This window comes from Nycticebus coucang, chromosome 6 (genome assembly GCF_027406575.1).
Source record: "Nycticebus coucang isolate mNycCou1 chromosome 6, mNycCou1.pri, whole genome shotgun sequence".
NCBI lineage: Eukaryota > Metazoa > Chordata > Mammalia > Primates > Lorisidae > Nycticebus > Nycticebus coucang.
This window is the reverse complement of record NC_069785.1, coordinates 92,372,561-92,391,915: the sequence shown is the minus strand read 5'-3', so window position 1 is coordinate 92,391,915 and position 19,355 is coordinate 92,372,561. Positions and strand designations below refer to the sequence as shown.

Here is a 19,355-nt window from a genome sequence, read left to right as displayed (position 1 = left end):
CAAAGCTTAAGAAGTCTTAACGTCCGAAAACTTGACTCTACATACTGATTTCCTTTCCTCTCTGTAGTCTAAGAGACCTTTAACAATTGCAAAGATAATTAGAATTTTATTCACTCCAAGCAAAAAATTGAAGGATCTATGAAATATCCTTCAATGTTTTAATGCTGAAATGTTTTAATGTGAAATATTATCTCATGTTCTAATATGAAATATTACCGTCAATGTTTTAATGCTTTACTTTAAAAGTTTCACAAATAGCAGTAACATACACTACCATTAAACATGTGGTGTTAATATTTATAAGGCACCCTTCACTGACATTTTTCCAAATGAACGTTAGAAAATTCTGTGATATTACTGCTAACTTGCTGATAGAATTTACTTTTTAAAAAACTTACCATTCTCTTATTGCCTGTCATCTTACAATGTGTCCTTATTAGCACTGGAGTCAGAACATCAGATCATCAATTTGCATTACGCTGGTCCAAGTTGGAGCACCCTGTATCTAAAAGTTTCCCTTTAAAGTCAGGTGGAATGGCCAGACGCAGTGGCTCACGCCTGTGATCCCAACACTCTGGGAGGCCGATGGGGGGTGCATTGCTTGAGCTCATGAGTTCGAGACCAGCCTGAGCAAAAAAGCGAGACCCCCATCTCTACTAAAAATAGAGAAACTGAGGAAAGAGGATCACTTGAGCCCAAGAGTTTGAGGTTGCTGTGAACTGTGATGCCACAGCACTCTACCCATAGCAACAGCTTAGGACTGTGTCTCAAAAAAAAAAAAGTCAGGTGGATTCATCTTAACCACTACAAAGCCTCATATGGAAATGAAGAAACAGATGGTTCCTTCCTTTTCAGATTCACAGAAACAAGGAATTACCTGCACTGGCATACAGAGATGACAGACTTTACCGAACAAAGGAAGCATTTTCTACAGGAAAATGGAGTGCATCATAAGCTACATACTGATAGGGGCAAAACCACCCAAGCCTCCACCTATGCTCCAGGTTAATTTGAGTGCTGTTAAGTCATCTGCTAGCACTGTCTCAAGGCTTCTTTGACATAAAATAGAGAAAAAATGGACATTGTTATCAACAGATATACATGCATACAGAGTCAATAAAATCTTTACAAATACCAGGAAATTACAGCCTTACTATGTCGTTTTCAAAATTAAATATTTAGAACGGGCATGAGAAGTTTTCGCTGGTAGGTATGAGCTGATATTTGGCCCACACAACCCTCTGATCTCCCTGCAGTGTCACCGATTAATTTTAAATGCATACTTTGACTCAAAGCTTCTCAGCTCCTTCAATCTTTGGACCTAAGATAGAACTGTAATTTCACCGTTTAAATTATTTACAGCAAAACTTGTTAAACTTTTAGAAACAAACAAACAAAAAGAAAACCCCACTGATGTATATGCACTTTGTCTTGGCAGTAACAACGAAATATCTGAAACATTTTAAGTAATCACTGTCTCTTAGAGATTGAGTATCATGATTTAGTGAAATAATCTGGTTAACTGAAAGATAACATCTTTTTTTAGGAAAACTGGATAGGTCAAGGGAAAAACACCTATAGAGAATGAAGGCAAGTACCAATTGCTTCTGTAATTATTTAAGTTTCAAATGATTATATTGATTACTCACTCATTTGTAAAATCTCATTCTTTTATATTCTATTTTTTAATTTCAGATTAATAGAAGGGTAAATATGATTAGGTTACATTATTTGCATTTGGTAGGAAAAGTCTCAGCTGTATGTAGGGTACACGACACACCTCCTGGGTGAAGGACTCAAATCAAATTTTTAGAATGCAGTATTTTACCACTAGGTCTAAAATTCTGTAAAGGTTCATGTGTATTAAGTCACTTCCATAAAATCATTAGCAGCTTATAAAGTAAGCATACACCTAAAAAAAAGTCATCAAGAAGTTCTTTCAAAAGAATAAAATATTTAAAAATTGTTTAAAATATTTTTATTATGTTCAAAAATGATGACACTACTTTATTATTCAATATTATTTGTTAAACTTTTGTTTTGAGTTTGATAATTTGCTAGGTTCTAGGAATTTAAAAATAAATAAAGCATATCCCTTTCCACGGGAATGAATAATTTAGTACATCAGGCTGGCTCTATCTACAACCCTTTAAATTGACTTTTAATTGACTATTGGCCTTCTATTTATCATTCAAAAATTCCAGCACACTGAGGGATTTGAGGGCTACTTTGAATTACTTCAAGGAAAATTAACAATAGATTCCATGGACAGAATTAGCCTTATTACCCCAGCACCTGCTCACAGGAGGTCTGGTTCTATCGTTCTGGATCTGTGGTACTAACGTCACGAAATCCTGAGCACCTCTGACTGTCAGGCTGTCACTGCCACTGGCCTTATACTGAAGTTAGTTTGTTCTCTGAGACTGTAATAGAGACTCACATATCACATATCACATATCACAAGAGACTACCGATCAGTTTCAATATGCCCTAGACAACAGAGAGCTGTCTCTAGGGAGAAACCTCAAAAGTAATATCTACTTTTGATAAATTTGCTTGAATTTAAGGTTTTAGCTTTAGCTTCATAGAATCAGAAACTTAGTCTTGTCAATGTCCCAGGATCTCTGAGCAAGTTCACATGAGGTTCCTATCACGAAAATAAAAAGCCAGCTCATAACAAGCAATGGTAAGCGCCAAGGAGACTGTATACTCAGGACTTCTATCCAACAGAGTCTACATATACGTGTGGAAAAACTACACTCAGAAGAGTGGCATGTTAAGCAAGGCCTCAGAACACGGAAGTTCACTTACATGATCCCAATATTTACTGGGATCAGTCTATTAGGACTCTGAGCAGAGCAGCCTTCTACAGGGATAGGGTTTGGATAGCCACTTATGACACTTCCCCGGGAACTGTATTTCTGCCTTGCTTTTATGTCTAACCTAAGTCCTTTCTGGTTAACATATCCTTCCTTATCCATGTTAATACATTCAATCAACCAAACTGGTCTTCTCTCTATATTTAGAAATTATGATATATTTCAACTGTACAGAAAAGCAGGCTCCCCATTCAACACTACAAAAATTTGAACATTTTGCAAATTTTGACACAGATCTTTATTATTAGACTAGCATTTACATGACCGATGGACCCCCTTCTAATTTTGGAAACCCCATTTTCTCTCCAGAGTAATCACTATCATAAATGTAACATCTATCACTCCCACACGTTTCCATTCTTCCACAACTTATGTCTGTATCTGCAGAAAGTACATTACTGCCTTTCCCTTCCTGATTTCAATTTTTTTGAGAAATATTTTTTATTGAATCACTTGCAAACATTTAAAAATGAGGAGATCGCACATAAAAATCTGAGTTTCCAGTTTCCCTAGACAAATCAGAGATCTGATAACTCTGGACCCCACGTTCCTACATGGAAAGAGCTGCCTAGTGCTGGGTGGCGGCCATCCCCTTTTCATGGGGCATGTCCTCCACTTGGACACAGACCCCACAAAATAGGGATTCTTTTTATTATTGCAAAACATTACAAGGGTACACATATTTTTAGTTATATGGGTCACTTTTGTAATGCTTAAGTGGGGCTGTAACTGTGCCCATCACCCAGGTACTGTTCACTGTACCCACTATGTGGGCTTTGCCCATCCTTACCCTGCCTCTGTTGATCTCCACTGAGTTTCACTCCAAACTGGGCACACAAATGCTGACTGGTCAGTTCTAATAAATAGGGAATACACGTGGTTTCTCCATTGTTTAGATACTTCACTTAGAATGATAATCTCAAGTTCCATCCAAATTGTTGCAAAAGGCATCGTCAGCTCAGAACCTGTAGCCTAGTAGTTAGGGCACCAGCCACATACACCAAGGTAGGCGGGTTCAAACCCAGCCTTGGCCAGCTAAACAACGACAACTGCAACAAAAAATAGCCGGGCATTGCTACTTGGGAGGCTGAGGCAAGAGAATTGATTAAGCCCAAGAGTTTGGATGAAGCTCTGGGATAGATGAAACTAACTCTTCCAGTGCTGTGAAAGAATGGCTATCTTTTCCCCAAATATTTGCTATTTGCAATGCTGTCTCCATCAAGAACATGTCCCATATCCAAGTCCTCTGTTTCAATGACACAATAGCTGTCACCTGACTCTATCAGTAACTGTCAGTCTGCCATGGACCTGTCTAACAGGTCTAGTCCCCCCACCTGTGCTTTCAAAATTTTCTCCATTGTTCTTAGCAACATGATTTTCCATAATTTTTAGAAGCAGTCAAATTACAAGAAAAATCCTATTGGGTTCTTGATTAGAAATGAATTATCTCAGAAAATTACTATAGCAATAACTATCATTTTAAAGATATTTAGTTTTCCTACCCATAATCACATTTCAACTTATTTTGGTTTTATTTACCTCTTCCCATAAAGGTATAAGTTTTTTTTCTTAATGATCTTATGTATACTTTGTTAAATTTATTTCTAGGTGAACTTTCCGATTTCATTTACATTTTAAATTGCAATTTCTATGCCTTCCTTGTATGTAAGAAACGGATTGTTACATTTTGATTTTGTAATCATCAGATACCCTGAACGATCTCATGGACTCCACCAGATCACCTGCATTTTCTACGAAGACAATTTTACCATCTGAACATACAGGGTTGTGATCCTCCTCTTCAGTCCTGCCGTGTGTGTATGTGTTTTTGTGTAAGCTTCTTTTTTTGTTTTGCATAATCCCTAAAACCTTAATGGTAAATACTATACAAACGCAGGAATACTTGTCTTATAACTTTTAAAAGAGACTTAACGATTTTACTATTTATGTACTGACTGTGCTTGAGGCTAACGGGTTTTAGCAGAGTCAAAGAAGCCCCTTTGGTCCTATTTTGGACTTTAGCATTTAGCTGTATAATAGATTTAGTAATAGTTTTCTCTTCTTTCCACTGTCTAGTTTAGAGTCAAATTTATACTAACCTCATAAAATGAGCTGGCAGACTTTATTTCTTTTCTAGACACTTGGACAATCTGTGTAAGAATGGGATTATTTTTTCCTAAATAGCTGGCATAAATTACATATGAATGTGTCTGAGCACAGTATGATACTTAAGGGCAGATTTCTTTTCCTAAACCGTATCCCAGACCTAGTCATCCACTGACCCTATGAACATGGAGGAGGACAGGGTACTACTACTGAAGTTTTTTCCATGATATTTTTAAGAGACGCTTTGATGGTCTGCCCAGCTCCAACCTCAAGACTGAAGAATTTATTCCCAGATGCTGGAAAGGGTGTTGACTGAAATACGTCAGCTGTCAGCCCTCTTGGCTGAAAAGCTGGCCTCATACATCCACAGCCAAACCCACTTCCTGTAGGGAACCAGCATCCACAAGATATGAGGCACAGTTCCCCCAGCCCAACTGGGGCATCTTCAATGGGTCATCTTGGAATCAGAGCTCCAGATTAGGCTGGCACTGAGTGTACATCATAACCCCGTAACTTCCTCTGCCCAACCCTGCCCCTTCCCTTCCTGGGGTCCCAAGAACTCTCCTTGATAACCCCTATGTGATGATCTCTGATCTCCAGCACAGAGTCTGTTTCCTAAAAAACCAACCTGGTGCCAGCATTGGTACACAGACACTGTCACCACAATGGTACTTTGGCAATGGAGATTTGGAGGTGGTGAGGAGAACCCTGTCACGGCACAAAGAGCCTCTGGCATACAATAACAGTGTAATTATTAAATCTTTCTCCTGCAGTGATGGTAAATTATATGTTAATAATAGTAAAAATGCTGGTGTCAGCTATCAGGCATCTGTTCAGTACAGGGGAAACGGTAACTCTAAGGACAGTAAATTGAGTACCTACTACTGAATTTCTGTGATGCTTTTTAAATGTTAACAAAAGACAGATAGTAATTAATCAGTAATTACAAGTTACAGGTAAGAGCCAGACAGCCTTGTCAGGGGTGTGTACAAAAGCTCTCATCTCCCACAGCCTGATGGCAGAGGAACTGGAGATGAAGTCGGGAACTTCATCCAGAGAGTTACCCTCAATCTCAGCAGCTCAGCTACACCGGTGTCCAGTCCTGCTTGGAAACCCTGACACATGGGATGAAGAAATAGGTGTTCAGGCACCTGAAAATCTTGAACCTCCAGATTTCTCCAAAGTAAGAGTCTGAAGAAGGGGCTTATGGTCCACCCTCTTAGAGACTAACACTGCCCCATCTGATGGCTGCACAGTGCCCTAACTCCTGCAGACAACGTGCGCCCTCCATATGGGCCCTTACTCCTGCCGCCTACTGGCCACTAAACCAATAAGAGGGTTAGATCACAAGACAACCTGACCAGAACGAACTGGGCCTACAGCAGAAAGAAGGGGGTGTATCCAAAAGGATGTACAGAACTTGGCCAATTTGCATCTGCAGGACCCCAAAGAGCACTCTAGAGCTCAATCCTAATGACAGAACATGAAGTTGTATAAGGGAGTCTACTCATTTGGTGGCACTATTCCAGGATACGGGATGTGATGCCCTTCAAAGCACATGGGAGATGATGCAATTGCACTCCTGGAGAAATCAATGAAACAGTGACCTACGTTAAGTAAGAGACCTGCCAGAATTGTCACGTCAGAGGGATTAAAAGGCTCAAAGAAGCCAAGTTTGCACTTGAACGGATGGATACGCAATGTTGGGCCAGAGTGCCCACACAGATGACCACACTACAGAGGAGACACACCATTTACACAAGGAGTACACTGGTGAAAGAAAAACCAACAGCACTAACTAAGAAATGCAGAGTTAATGCTCTTCTGAAGGTCAAAACTGATGGTAGAAGATGGTGTTATAGAAATGGACTCATTGACAACAGTCAAAATGGTAGAATCCTGGAAACAACAGATGACATAGCCTGATATTCAATTATGAGCCAATAACTGGAGACAATTATTATAACGCACGAGAAGGCTGTAGTCACACATAGGAACACTGACCCTGAGAGTTACGAGACAGTTGATAGATCCTGGTATTCAGGGAGCAGAGAGGTGCCAGCCAACCAAGGGAATTAATCAGGGCACACAATCAAAAAGATACGCAAGCTGGGTGATCAGGAGATTGAGGGTGGCTACTTTACACCCCCCAAAATACTTTGATGAGCTTCAGAATGAGCCAGTTTCCAGACCTGGAACCCATATGCTGAAGGAAGTAACAGGTTTCAAGAAGAATGACCTTGTAACATCATGAAAAGAACACAAGATAATGATTTAAAGTCCTTTCACAAAGATGCCTAGAGCCACATCCTGGGGTAACCTCACAGTAGGAGCCAGACAGACTGATCTCTCCACAGGCCCCCAAATCAGGGTATCAGGGTGACGCACACCGGGCGGGCCATCCCTGAGACTCCTCCCAAATCGCTGAAGAAAGAATAGCAGAGCCTGGGGGCAGCCCCGTCAGGGAATGCCAGCATGGCCATCCCTGCATGAGAAGTCAGTCAGCAGCACAGGCACGCTAAGACCTTTGGACCCCTGAGCAACAGCTTATATCAGGGAAGTTAAGACAGCTGTCCTGCAAAGACTAAACCTGCTTTTCCCTCCCCTTTTCTAAATATCCGTTATCAGACCATTCCCCACACAGTCCAGATTACCCCACCTTTCTGGGAGCCGAGGACTCCCTCTAATCCTATTGAAAGACCCCTGACAAACTAGACTGGGGCTGCCCTGCCTAGTCTGCCACTCCGTGCGTGAGCCAGTGTGTGACTTCAGGCATTAAGCTGATGTGAAGTCACCTTCTTCCTTCAGTGCCATCTCCCTTGTCACCCGCAGCCCAGGTCTGGATCCCCCTGGGACCCCAACACCATACACAGACATTGTGAGGACTGCTGGAAACAGGGTCATCGACCCTGCTGCTTGGAACCCAAAGAGATGTCATGGGCCTTTGGTAAGAACAGGGCATGAGAGGAGTAATGGGTTCGGTCTTGGCCCAGGTTTGACTCATAGTCCATCCACTAGGTTGGGGATACACTTCACGGTCATTTTTCAGCTTACCAAATGTGTATATGGGCAGCTGGCACAGCTTCCAGATTGGTGCCTTAGCTCACTAGTCCTGTAAGGGGGGAAGCCCCTTACAGTCACCCAGCAAAGGACACAGTCAGGAACTGCCCTCAAGGAAACAGCTTCCCACATCTGAGTAAGGCGGACAAGGAAAACAGCGTTGGGGTTAGTCCCTGCGTCCCATGACTGGTATGTGACTGCAGCTGCAATCCACAAACCCTGCCCCAGGCAAGGGGTCCACCCAGACACAGTTATGCTGATAGTTATCCTCATGCATAGGGTGTGAAAAGCTGGGAGACAATGTCACCCCCACTCTGATCACGTAAACCAAAAATAGTTGTCGGTCAGCCCAGCTGATGTTTCAAAAAAGAATTGAACTCCACCGAGTGACAGGAGACACCAACCATTTCACCTCTGGCAGACCTTGGGAGGACCGGGTGACCCCTTAAATGGATAAGGAGAAGACACCTAACATTTTTAACAAATTTTTGAAGCTGAATTTGAGGTCATATCACAGTAAAAAGCCAGGAAGGACAGCCAGAACTTCCGGCGACCCAGAGGCAAATGTAGGCTTCTCATCCCCCATATCCCTGGACGCCAAGGATTCAGAAACCCTGGTTCATAAATGGGAGCTTTTCGACCCAAAGTCATGGCAAGAAGGCCAAGGAACTTTAAGCTAAGTCTACTGCCTGGGCACTCTGTGCCAAGGTAAGGATTCACCATCCTGACAGGACCTTCAGAGGGCTGGGGTTGCTGCCCCACAGGCTGAGAGTGAAGAAACAGGTCTGCACATGCTTAGGCCCTGGGGTCTCACAACTGACTGTAAACTCAGCAGCTGGGCCTCGAGAGGGGCTTGGTAAGCGGGGCTTAGAGTCCTCAGGGATGGGGTGGTGGGGTTATAGCTGGAAAAGCCACTAGCCTTACCAGGGGAACCAACCCACCAGCACACCCAGATGACCCTGGGGAAAGCCCTCATGGATTCCAATTCCTACTGTACATAATAGATAACTAACAGAACAGAATAAACCAATTCCATTTCACATATGCCACACATTCTTCAAGACAGAATAATTTAAATCACTTGAATGTGCTAATTTAATGATATCTTTAAGAAGCAGCCTGTATTGAAACACATTCTTCTTAGTAAAGTATGTGAAGCACATGAATGGAAAGTACAAATACTTAGTAAAGTACAAGAATGGAAAAAAAACTTTATACCCTCAATTAACCTGAAATGATAAAAAAAAATAATGTAAATAAAGTATCCAATGTACTCAATACATGTACTCTACGCAACCACACAAAAGAAAAACACAAGAACAAAACCAGGCACCGCGGCTCACACCTGCAATCCAGCGATCTGGACGGCCACGGTGGGACGATCCCTTGAGGCCAGGAGTTCCAGGCCGGCCTGAGCAAGAGCAGGACCCTATCTCCAAAAAAGCAGAGAAACTAGCTGGGTGCTGGTAGGTGCCTGTAATCCCAGCTACTCAGGAGGCTGAGGCAGGAGGATCACTTGAGCCCGGGAGTTTGAGTTGCTGTGAGCTCTGACTCCATAGCACTCCAGCCTGGGTGATACAGTGAGACTCTCTCAATAAAAAAAAAAAAAAAAAAAAAATACAAGTATAGTCTAGTGAAGGGGAGGGGCGAGGAGGGAGGACAATTGGTGGGATCTCACCTAATGTGCACAATGTGAGGGTGTTCAGCACAGCCCCTGGGTGAAGGGCTCATCTACACCTTGAACTTTACCTTAGAATCGAAAACAGTGTAACCTAAACATTTGTACTCCTATATCATTATAAAATTGAAAAAAATAAACGGCAGACTCTAAAATAGGAAATTTGAAGAGACTTAAAAAAAAAAAAAGTAAAGGTAAATATTCTCGGAGTCCAATGCCTCCCGGTTCAAAGGAGGGACTTAAACACTAGCATTCCTGTGCCTCTTGTGAAGAAGTGAGATTTCAACCCAACCTCCTCCTACAGCTCTCACGTGCCAGGAGAGAATAAATATTGAGCATGGAAAAAAACATTCTCTAATATTGTTTAAACATCTCAAAGACTTCACTTGCTTAAGAATATTATATTTAGACATATTTCAGTGAAACACCATGGTGGATTCTCACTGGATCATTTCCAAAACCACCATGAATGTGTGGGCTTGCATTCCACCTTTCATACCATCAGAAAGCCAAGAAATAGGTTCCTTAAGGAAACAGCCATATCTTTAAAATATTGTGTACTTAGAACAAAATAGAGCAGTGTGAAACACAAAAGTAGAGAATAAATATAAATGCTATCTGGTTTATTGTAAAATTAATAAGCAGAGTCAAAGACTAAAATATTTTGAGTTTTTTAATTCAAAACAGTTGTCTTCTATGGCCTCAGAATCCTCATTAAAGGCTCAATCTTTCTCGGGCGGCGCCTGTGGCTCAGTGAGTAGGGCGCCGACCCCATATATCCAGGGTGGTGGGTTCAAACCCAGCCCCGACCAAACTGCAACCAAAAAATAGCCGGGCGTTGTGGCGGGCGCCTGTAGTCCCAGCTACTCGGGAGGCTGTGGCAAGAGAATCATGTAAGCCCAAGAGCTGGAGGTTGCTGTGAGCAGTGTGACGCCATGGCACTCTACCGAGGGCGGTACAGTGAGATCTGTCTCTATACAAAATAAATAAATAAATAAATAAGTAAAAAAAAAAGGCTCAATCTTTCTCCTTTATAAAGCCATGAAACTTATTTAGTGTCATTTGTAGCTTATGTGTTTAATGCGGATGAATTCTCTTAGAGTTACACAGGATGGAATCTACCTGTGTGTGGGAACTGCAGATTCCTATAAAATTACACACACGATACCACATAGCAAGATTCTCACTGCGAGTAACAACTTCCATAAACTTCTTGTGATAAACTTGATCCAAAGTGATAAAAACTGTGTACACAAACAAGATTCTTGAAAGGATCAGTTAGTGTTTATCAACATTTTAATGACAAAAGTCCACTCAAGTATATGATTAATAGCTCTGAACTTGTGCTCCATGGTTTATTTTCATGACATTAAGAATGCCACAGCCCTGGAAATGGAGAGAAAAAGCAGCCCCTGCATATTCTGTGCTGGGTTACCTCGGAAATTCTAACAAACAAAAAATGTACCACACTTCACAACACTTTCTGATAAATAACTTGTATTCATTTGAAAAAAGAGGATATTTTCCATGTATTGTCCTCAGAACTTGGTTTAGAGCAAGAATTTTTTACTTTGGAGCTCATTTAAATATACACAGCATGGAAGCAGCATTTAAAAAAAAATGTGTGTACGTATAAATACTTACAATATTATGCATACCACCTACCTCCGCTGTCAATCCTGGTGCTTCATGGCTTGGTGTCCTGAACGCTTTCTAAATGGATGTCCATGAAACATGTAAGATTAAAACTACACATGTGATGATGATGGACTAATCGAGCATTTTGTTATAACTAAACATAAACATACCAGGAATAACAAGCTATCTGCCCAACAATCAAAGAACAAATTAAAAATTTTAAACAGAACTCAGGTTTCTGGACCAGAATGCAGCTTAAGATTGGCAAGACAAAATCTTTAGGTTCAAAGAAAAAGATCCCATGGTTATCAGAAATCTCTTACAAAATACTGGAAATGAATCAGAAACAAAAATAATATCGCTTAAAATCCCCAGAGGTAAAAACTTAAGGGAGGAAGCAGTTTTCAAAATATGTTTTGAGTTTTGCTAAACACAAACCAACTCAATGTGAAATTTAATTTTGCCAAGCTCACAACACTTCCAGGTTCTCTAAATCTTAACACGTACGCATTTATAGTCTCTCTTTTCACTACCCAGGCAGCAATGAAACTGGCTTTCCAAAACCACAATCAGTATTTCTTTGACCCAAGGTAACACATTTCCTAGGTAGAGCATTGTAACTATTGCTGCGATCATAGAGGGAGAAACTCTAACCTTTTCATTGAAAAGATGAGCTACTATAACAATTCCTATCTGGTGGATTGAGAAACATTCATTTTCATAGAAAAAATTGAAGTTTTTGTCTTAAAAGGAACTGACAAGATAAAACTTATTTCCCTTCTCTCCTTTTTAGGCCATGACTGTGGTTAAAATGATGTATTTTTCTCTGGGACAGAGTCTGTACCTCTGTGTTTAATTTAGTATTTTTTGCCAAAATAATTTTGGCAAAAATGGTCCTTAGCCCCAAAATAGTAAAAACCACACCTGAAACTGATAGTCTTTCTCCCAGCAGTGGAAAAGCAGCGTTACAACCAAATAAACACATGTGTATGTATAGAGAAAATAAAAAATAAATAAATAAATAAAAATACAAAGAAGGGCAGTGCCTGTGGCTCAAAGGAGTAGGGCACCGGCCCCATATACTGGAGGTGGCAGGTTCACACCTGACCCCGGCCAAAAACAACGAAAAAAAAAAGAAAGAAAGAAAAAGAAACGAAAAGTGGCATTCCTCACTCGTCACTTGCTTGGTCTGTGTCTCCGTGCCAAGGACTCACGGGTTATCTATTTGGGGTAAGAACTCATGACTCAGGACTAAGAACAGAAAAAGCATGCTTTGTGATGTTCTGGCCCAGAAGAAGTTTGTTTGCTACGAACAAGAATGTCTGTCCTTTAGGTATATCCAAGGACAGTACCTAACACATGCATAATATTTTGGAAAAAACATCAAAACAATCCCAGAAATTTAGATACATGCTTCTTGTGTAGAAACTCTGTGCTATGAAAGAAAAAAGACAAGTAAAAATAAGCCAAAGTTCTTGTTCTGTGCACAGACTTCCGAGGCCAAAGGCAAGTGCCATGCTCACAGCGAGTCCTCTCACGTTTGAGGCTTAGAGGAATGACGCTGTTTGCTCACTTCCTTCCCATACCAACTCCGTGAGGTCGGTTCAACCTTTTGACAGATAAGAGCCCTGAAGTTCAGAGAGGTAAGGAATCTTCTTTAAGTTAGAAAGGGGTGGAATTGAAACTCAGGCATTTTATTATTATGTTATCATCACGTTATATGTTATCATCATATTAACTGCAGATGATCAGCCTAATTATAACCAAAAAATAAACCCACCATAAATCCTATTCACTGCCTTTGACACTGTTTTCTTTTCCAGTAAGATCTTGTTAACAGCAGCTTGATCGTGGCTCTGTTCCTCCTCTAGCTCAGATTTAGAGTGAATCATCAAATTCCAGCGACTCTGCCCTCTACACTCCCCTAGGGACGTCCGTCTCTGCCTTTCCAAACGTCCCTGTCAGCACGCAGGCCCCACGCTCTCATCACCTCCCAGCTCCACTGGGTAGCAGCCTTCCACCGGTCCCTGGCTGGCCAGTGCACCAGACTGATCTTTCTGGAATGCTGTTAACATCACCCTTTACACAAAATCTTCAACGAATGTCTCCACCTTCCCTGGTAATATTTCTCAAAGTGTGTGCATTAAAATTAATAAAGGAGTTAGAAAAAGTAAGTTGGCTTCTAAGCCTACCAGCTGACAGCCACTGGAACACCTTCTAGGGAGGGGGGACCCATGAAGGTGCATTTTCACCCCCCTGCGGGGACAGGCTTAGAAGCTCTGCAGACACACACACACACACACACACACACACACACACACACACACACCGCCCCTGCAAGTCTGGCTTGAGCTTCTGCACCAGTCTTGTGGACTTTCCCTCCATCCAGGACCGCAGGCTTCATTCTACCCTTTTGCTCTTGTCCTCTCTCCTCTCATCCTCTACTTCCTAAATCCATTACGCTGCCACTCCACACGCCGTGATGCCCCAGGAATCCAGGAAGGGAACATTCCACAGCACATACTTAGGCGGCAGTTAGAGTGAAACGGAAGACACAGCCTGTCTTCGTGAACAGCTGGTGGCTGGCATTCTTTCTCAGTGACTCACAGCAGGCAGCGTGAACACAGATTACTGCAACCTGCAGGAATACATATCCGTGTGGGGTGTGGGCATGATGGTTAGCGTTCCCCACCCCCGCCATGTGGGTCCCTTCTCCAGCTATCGCTACTGTCTTCAGCCAGTCATTGTCTGATTCTCAGATTCAATATGATGTGGGTCAGTAAAGCTGGGATGGGAGCTTATTACAAATGCTAAACTAAGAAAGCCTCAGTAAGGGTCTGGTAGAAATCCCAAGAAAGACAGTGCCCAGTTCTGCCTCACAGTATGTGCCAGGTAACGGACCAAGGGCTTCGGTCACCTCGAGATGCAAACTCTGCTCCACATGTGGAAATAGCTCTAAATCTGACTCTTCAGTAAATGAGTGTTGATATAAAATCTTTTATGAAGTTTCTGATATGCAGGGATTTTTATTTTGTTTATTGATTGATTGATTTATATTTCTGAAGCAGAGTCCCAATGCGTCACAGCTCACAGCAACCTCAAACTCCTTGGCTCAAGCAATCCTACTGCCTCAGCCTCCAGAGTAGCTGGGACGACAGGCACCAGCCACAATACTGGGCTAGTTTTCTTAATCTTTTAGTGGAGACAGGGTCTCGCTCTTGCTCAGGCTGGTCTGGAACTCCTGAGTTCAAACTATCCTCCTGTCTCGGTCTCCCAGAGTGCTGGGGTTATAGATGGCCACTATGCCCAGCCTTGTAAGGACTTTTTTAAAAAGTAAATATAACCTCCTCAAAAATTATCCTACCATTTCTACAAAAAAATAAATAAATAAATAAACCCTCCCTGGAGTCTAAATACTATCTCAATATAATACAACCATATTTAGATTTTGATTATTCTAATTCAAATGAGAAACAAAATCATGAACAGAGTAAAAAAGGAATTTTAAACAACTAACTGATTTTAATAAATAAGTAGAAATCATCAATCACATAATTTCACATATTAAAAATTAAAAGTATAAGTCCTCAAAATTGTGCACAGGGAATGGAGACAATCTGATTTATGTCTTTTTGATTGCACTTTTGACATAGTGTCTTAATATCCATACCACAACCTTTGGAGGCAGAAATTACAACATATGCAAAGATTAAAAGTAAAAAAAAAAAAAAATCGTGACTCAGCAGAGTCACAACTCAGGAGCAGGAAGGCCAGAACTGCAATCTAGATCTGCATGAAGATTTAAAACTCAAAGCTCTTTGGTGCCCGGTGTCCAGACACACCTGTTCCCAGACACACACTCCCAAGCACACACACCGTCATACACACACACTCTAGAGAGGTGTTACGGTTTTGAGACCTTATAGCTTGTACATCACAACATTGCTCTTTAAACATTTTGTACATAATTATCTTCCTATCTAACTTACCATGTGTGAAAGCACCAAAATTAGTATGGTGCATGTATTTTTTTTTTGTTTGTTTGTTTGCAGTTTTTGGCCGGGGCTGGGTTTGAACCCGCCACCTCCAGCATACAGGGCCAGCACCCCACCCCTTTGAGCCACAGGCACTGCCCCTATGGTGCAAGTATTCTTATAGAACCATCTACCAAGGAGTCAAGTTATTTCCCCCAGATTTTGAAAAACTGAGGAAGTAATTGAGCCTCAGAGAAATTCAGACAGCAAATCACAGAACAGATTCAAATGCACTCTAATTCCACAGCCCAAATACTGTGTTTCCCCGAAAATAAAACATCCTCCGAAAACAAGACCTACTTACAGGTTTCCTTCTGGGTGAAATATAAGGCATCCCCCCGGAAAATAAGCCGCCCCACCCCCACCCCAGGCTCTGTCTCGGAATGAAAATTAATTTACCGTAAACTGGTTGCTAGGGCCTCCCGACTGGCCTCTAGCAACCAGTGACGTTAGGCGGAGTCCTGACGTCACTGCTGTGTGGAGGCGGAGCGGAGGTCGGAGTGAGCGGTGAGGCTGGGCAGGAGGAGGAGACTTTCGCAGATGCGTGTAGAAGAACAGGAGGATCAGAGCGGACAGGATGCAGCTAAGGTGGTGAGTGCTGGTCTGTCTCTGGTGACACTGCCTGATGCGCGATGCCGCCCTCATGATGACTGAAGGTAGGATTCACAGTTTGTCTGGTTTGTGTTGACAACTACCATACTACTGTACTGTATACAGGTAATAAATTTCCTTTATTTTCATTTAACAATAAATGTGCACCGTATTCTTCTTCATGGAAAAATAAGACATCCCCTGAAAATAAGACCTAGTGCATCTTTGGGAGCAAAAATTAATATAAGACACTGTCTTATTTTCGGGGAAACAGGGTACTTAACCATGATTCCTTTTCTAATGCCTTTCTTTAATAGCACTTAATTCATGTTAAAATTTGTCTCCCCACGAGGCGGTAAAAGCTTTGTGGTACTTTGCCATACTTAGCTTATAATCTCGAGATCCCAGGACACAGGAGGGCTCACAGAAGACTCACAGGGGGTAAAATTAGCCCAATTCTAGCGAGATATGGCATAACACATGTGATTTCAATAACCACTGACATCTTTAATGATGCGCTGCTGGTATGGCATCTCCAGGCCTTTCATTCTTCTGTTTCTTCGCAGCCAAATTTTTTAACTTCATCTGGCGCAGCCTGAAACCAGGCACGGCAGCTTTGAGTGCGGAATCCTGGGCGCCAGCACGGTGGAGACATATTCTCTTGAGCTTTCACCCTGCTCCTCAGTGTGTGATAAATTACAGACAATTGTGATTCTTCCAGTCTTCCAGTAATTCTATTGCTTGCCTTCACCTGCATTAGCTTCTCTTCTTATTTTATCATTCATTGTTCAACCTTTACTATAAAAGTCTTTAAATGACAGAATTTAAAGTTGACCTTCTCTGAGCTGTCAGGAGAATATAAATTCCCACACTTGACAAAGAAAGAAAACAGGGTATATCACAAACAAAAAATAGTGAAAATACCGTAACAAGAAGAAAAGACAACCCCAAAATGTGTTAATTCCACAGTGTGTGTCTGGAATCCTCAGACTCAGTGGTCCTGGCTGCCTGTTGCTGTCCCCCCTAACACGGTGTGCTGATCTGGTGTTCGGCCCACTACTATCATTAAGTTTGTGGACACATTTCTTTCTATCTATGTTTTTGTAAGACCGTCAATATGGTCTGGAACATTAAAAATTATTCCTTTTGTGGGACTGCACTCCCAGGTGCTGCAGGTCCTGACTGCATGGAGTAGCAGCAAGTCGCAAAGCCTGCACAGATTGCATCTGCTCCCCAGAAGGACACTGGCTCCTTCCGAGTGTAACTACCCTTCTACTTGTCTCAAATGTGTAGCTATTCTGAGGGTTTATGATAATAACCAATCTCACCCCAAAATATTCCTAAAACCCTCCTCTCCCACAGCCTTTGGCATCCCACATAAGCACTGGGTAACGTCGTACAGCCCTTGGCAATATTCTGATACAAATCCAATTACTGAATGCTGGAAAGAAACGAGCCATTATTTCAGCAATTGAATAGAGATCTCGAAAGAGACTTACACATTATAAAAATAAATTTTGAGTTTAAAAGTAAAAACAGTAAAACAGTTTCCAAATTAGGAAGTCCAGACACCACAGTAAACTTTGAAATAGAGAAAGAAACTAGGAGAACAGCAGTGTTTTGTTTTGTTTTTGAGGCAGAGTCTCAGTCAGACACCCTGAGTAGAGTGCTGTGGCATCCCAGCTCACAGCAACCTCAAACTCTTGGGCTTAAGTGATTCTCTTGCCTCAGCCTCCCAAGTAGCTGGGACTACAGGCGCCCACCACTATGTCTGGCTATTTTTTAGAGACTCGCTCTGACTTAGGTTGGTCTCGAACCCATGAACTCAGGCAGTCCACCCACCTGGCCTCCCAAGTGCTAGGATTACAGGCGTGAGCCACCGCAAAGATAGCCCAGCAAAGATCACTTCAAGAAAAGCAAAGATACAAAAAAAAAAAAAAAAACTATAGTGCTGTATGGTAAGAGATTTTAACACAAGATGCTTACTTCGGCCTAGAACCTTATGATTTTCCAGGGGAATTTATTTCAATTATTAAATTCTCGCAATCACATTACTCCATTTCGGAAACACCTTGTCCCTAACAAAAGTTGTAAAAAGAGATTTAACGGAAATCACGCTCTACTGTTAGACCAAGAAAAGTGTGCAAATGGCCTTGTGTCCTTGACGACTGTAAAATATATACAAAATTTGACAAAGAGCAAACACATGACCTAGCTCAGGGGCTTTTTTTTTTTTTTTTTTTTTTTAAGAAGAGCTACCACTGCAGTTAACATCTCTGCAAGTAGAGCGCGGCAACAACAAAACCAGCTGGGTGCTGCAGCAGAAGGTGATATATAAATAGATGCTCCAGGAGAGGAGCGCAGCCGAGGAGAGGCAGGTAGAAATTAGCTCCTGGTGCTGTAGTGCTGGCAAAGTCAACCAGACTCCAGATGGAGAGGGGAAGCGGGGGGCCAGAGCATGTGAGGCACACAGGCTGTCCATCTGCCAGGCCTCACGGCTCCTGAGAATAGCAGGGTGGGCCAGGGCTTGAGCAGGAACAGTGAATGCGAAAGGACGAAGGCCGCCAGGCTCACTCGGGCTTGCCCCACACACAACCCAGAGCCACCATGCAGTGTCAAATGCAGAAATTGCTCATGCTTTCACTGTGACACTCCAGTAATCATGATGTCAATCCGAAAGCTCCTGGTACTGTGCCTTTGCAAGACAGCACCTGCTTTTAACATCTTATTTTGACACTCATTTTGACTTTGTCTTTTGGCAGCTTATGTCTGTTTGAAAGATCAACCCACCCCAAAATGAATCTACCACCATTATAATTAAATAAATATAAATAAGTGTAGTTGGAAATAAAATAAAAATGTCAGCAAGGAAATATATATAGTACCAAGTTTTCTTTTTCTTTTTAAACTCATTCTTGCTTTTCAATGGGGGACATTTTGTCCAGTATGATTTGGAAGAAAAATAAAACATTTTTTCCTTTAAATTTTTGGAGCTTTTTGCTTCCTGAAAATATTGATAACCCCCCGCATATGGTATGAATTAGAAAAAATTAACTAGCATTTTAGCACAGTCAATTCTACTATGCCCTCCACTGACTACTAATATATTAAAACCCTGAAAACAGTAACCAGGTATGTCCTCAAAAGGAACTCGGTGTTTTGGGATTATAATCATTCATTTTTTATTTAATTATATTTTCAATCCTTTCATTCTCACCAGTCTTCATAAGAAATCTGTGAGATGCATGGGCAATTATTAAGCAAGGGAGTCACAGGTTATTGGTATAAAAAACCCAAGTTTTGGGTGGTACACATAGCTCAGTGGGGAGGGCGCCAGCCACATACACTAAGGCTGGCGGGTTCAAACCC

The 19,355-nt window shown here is 41.7% G+C and overlaps 1 protein-coding gene across 1 annotated transcript in view; it reads right to left on the bottom strand.

Moving 5' to 3' along the window:
• TLL1 (tolloid like 1) overlaps positions 1 to 19,355 on the bottom strand; it is a 255,849-nt gene that overhangs the window by 137,916 nt on the left and 98,578 nt on the right. The gene's annotated exons all lie outside the window — the stretch shown is intronic.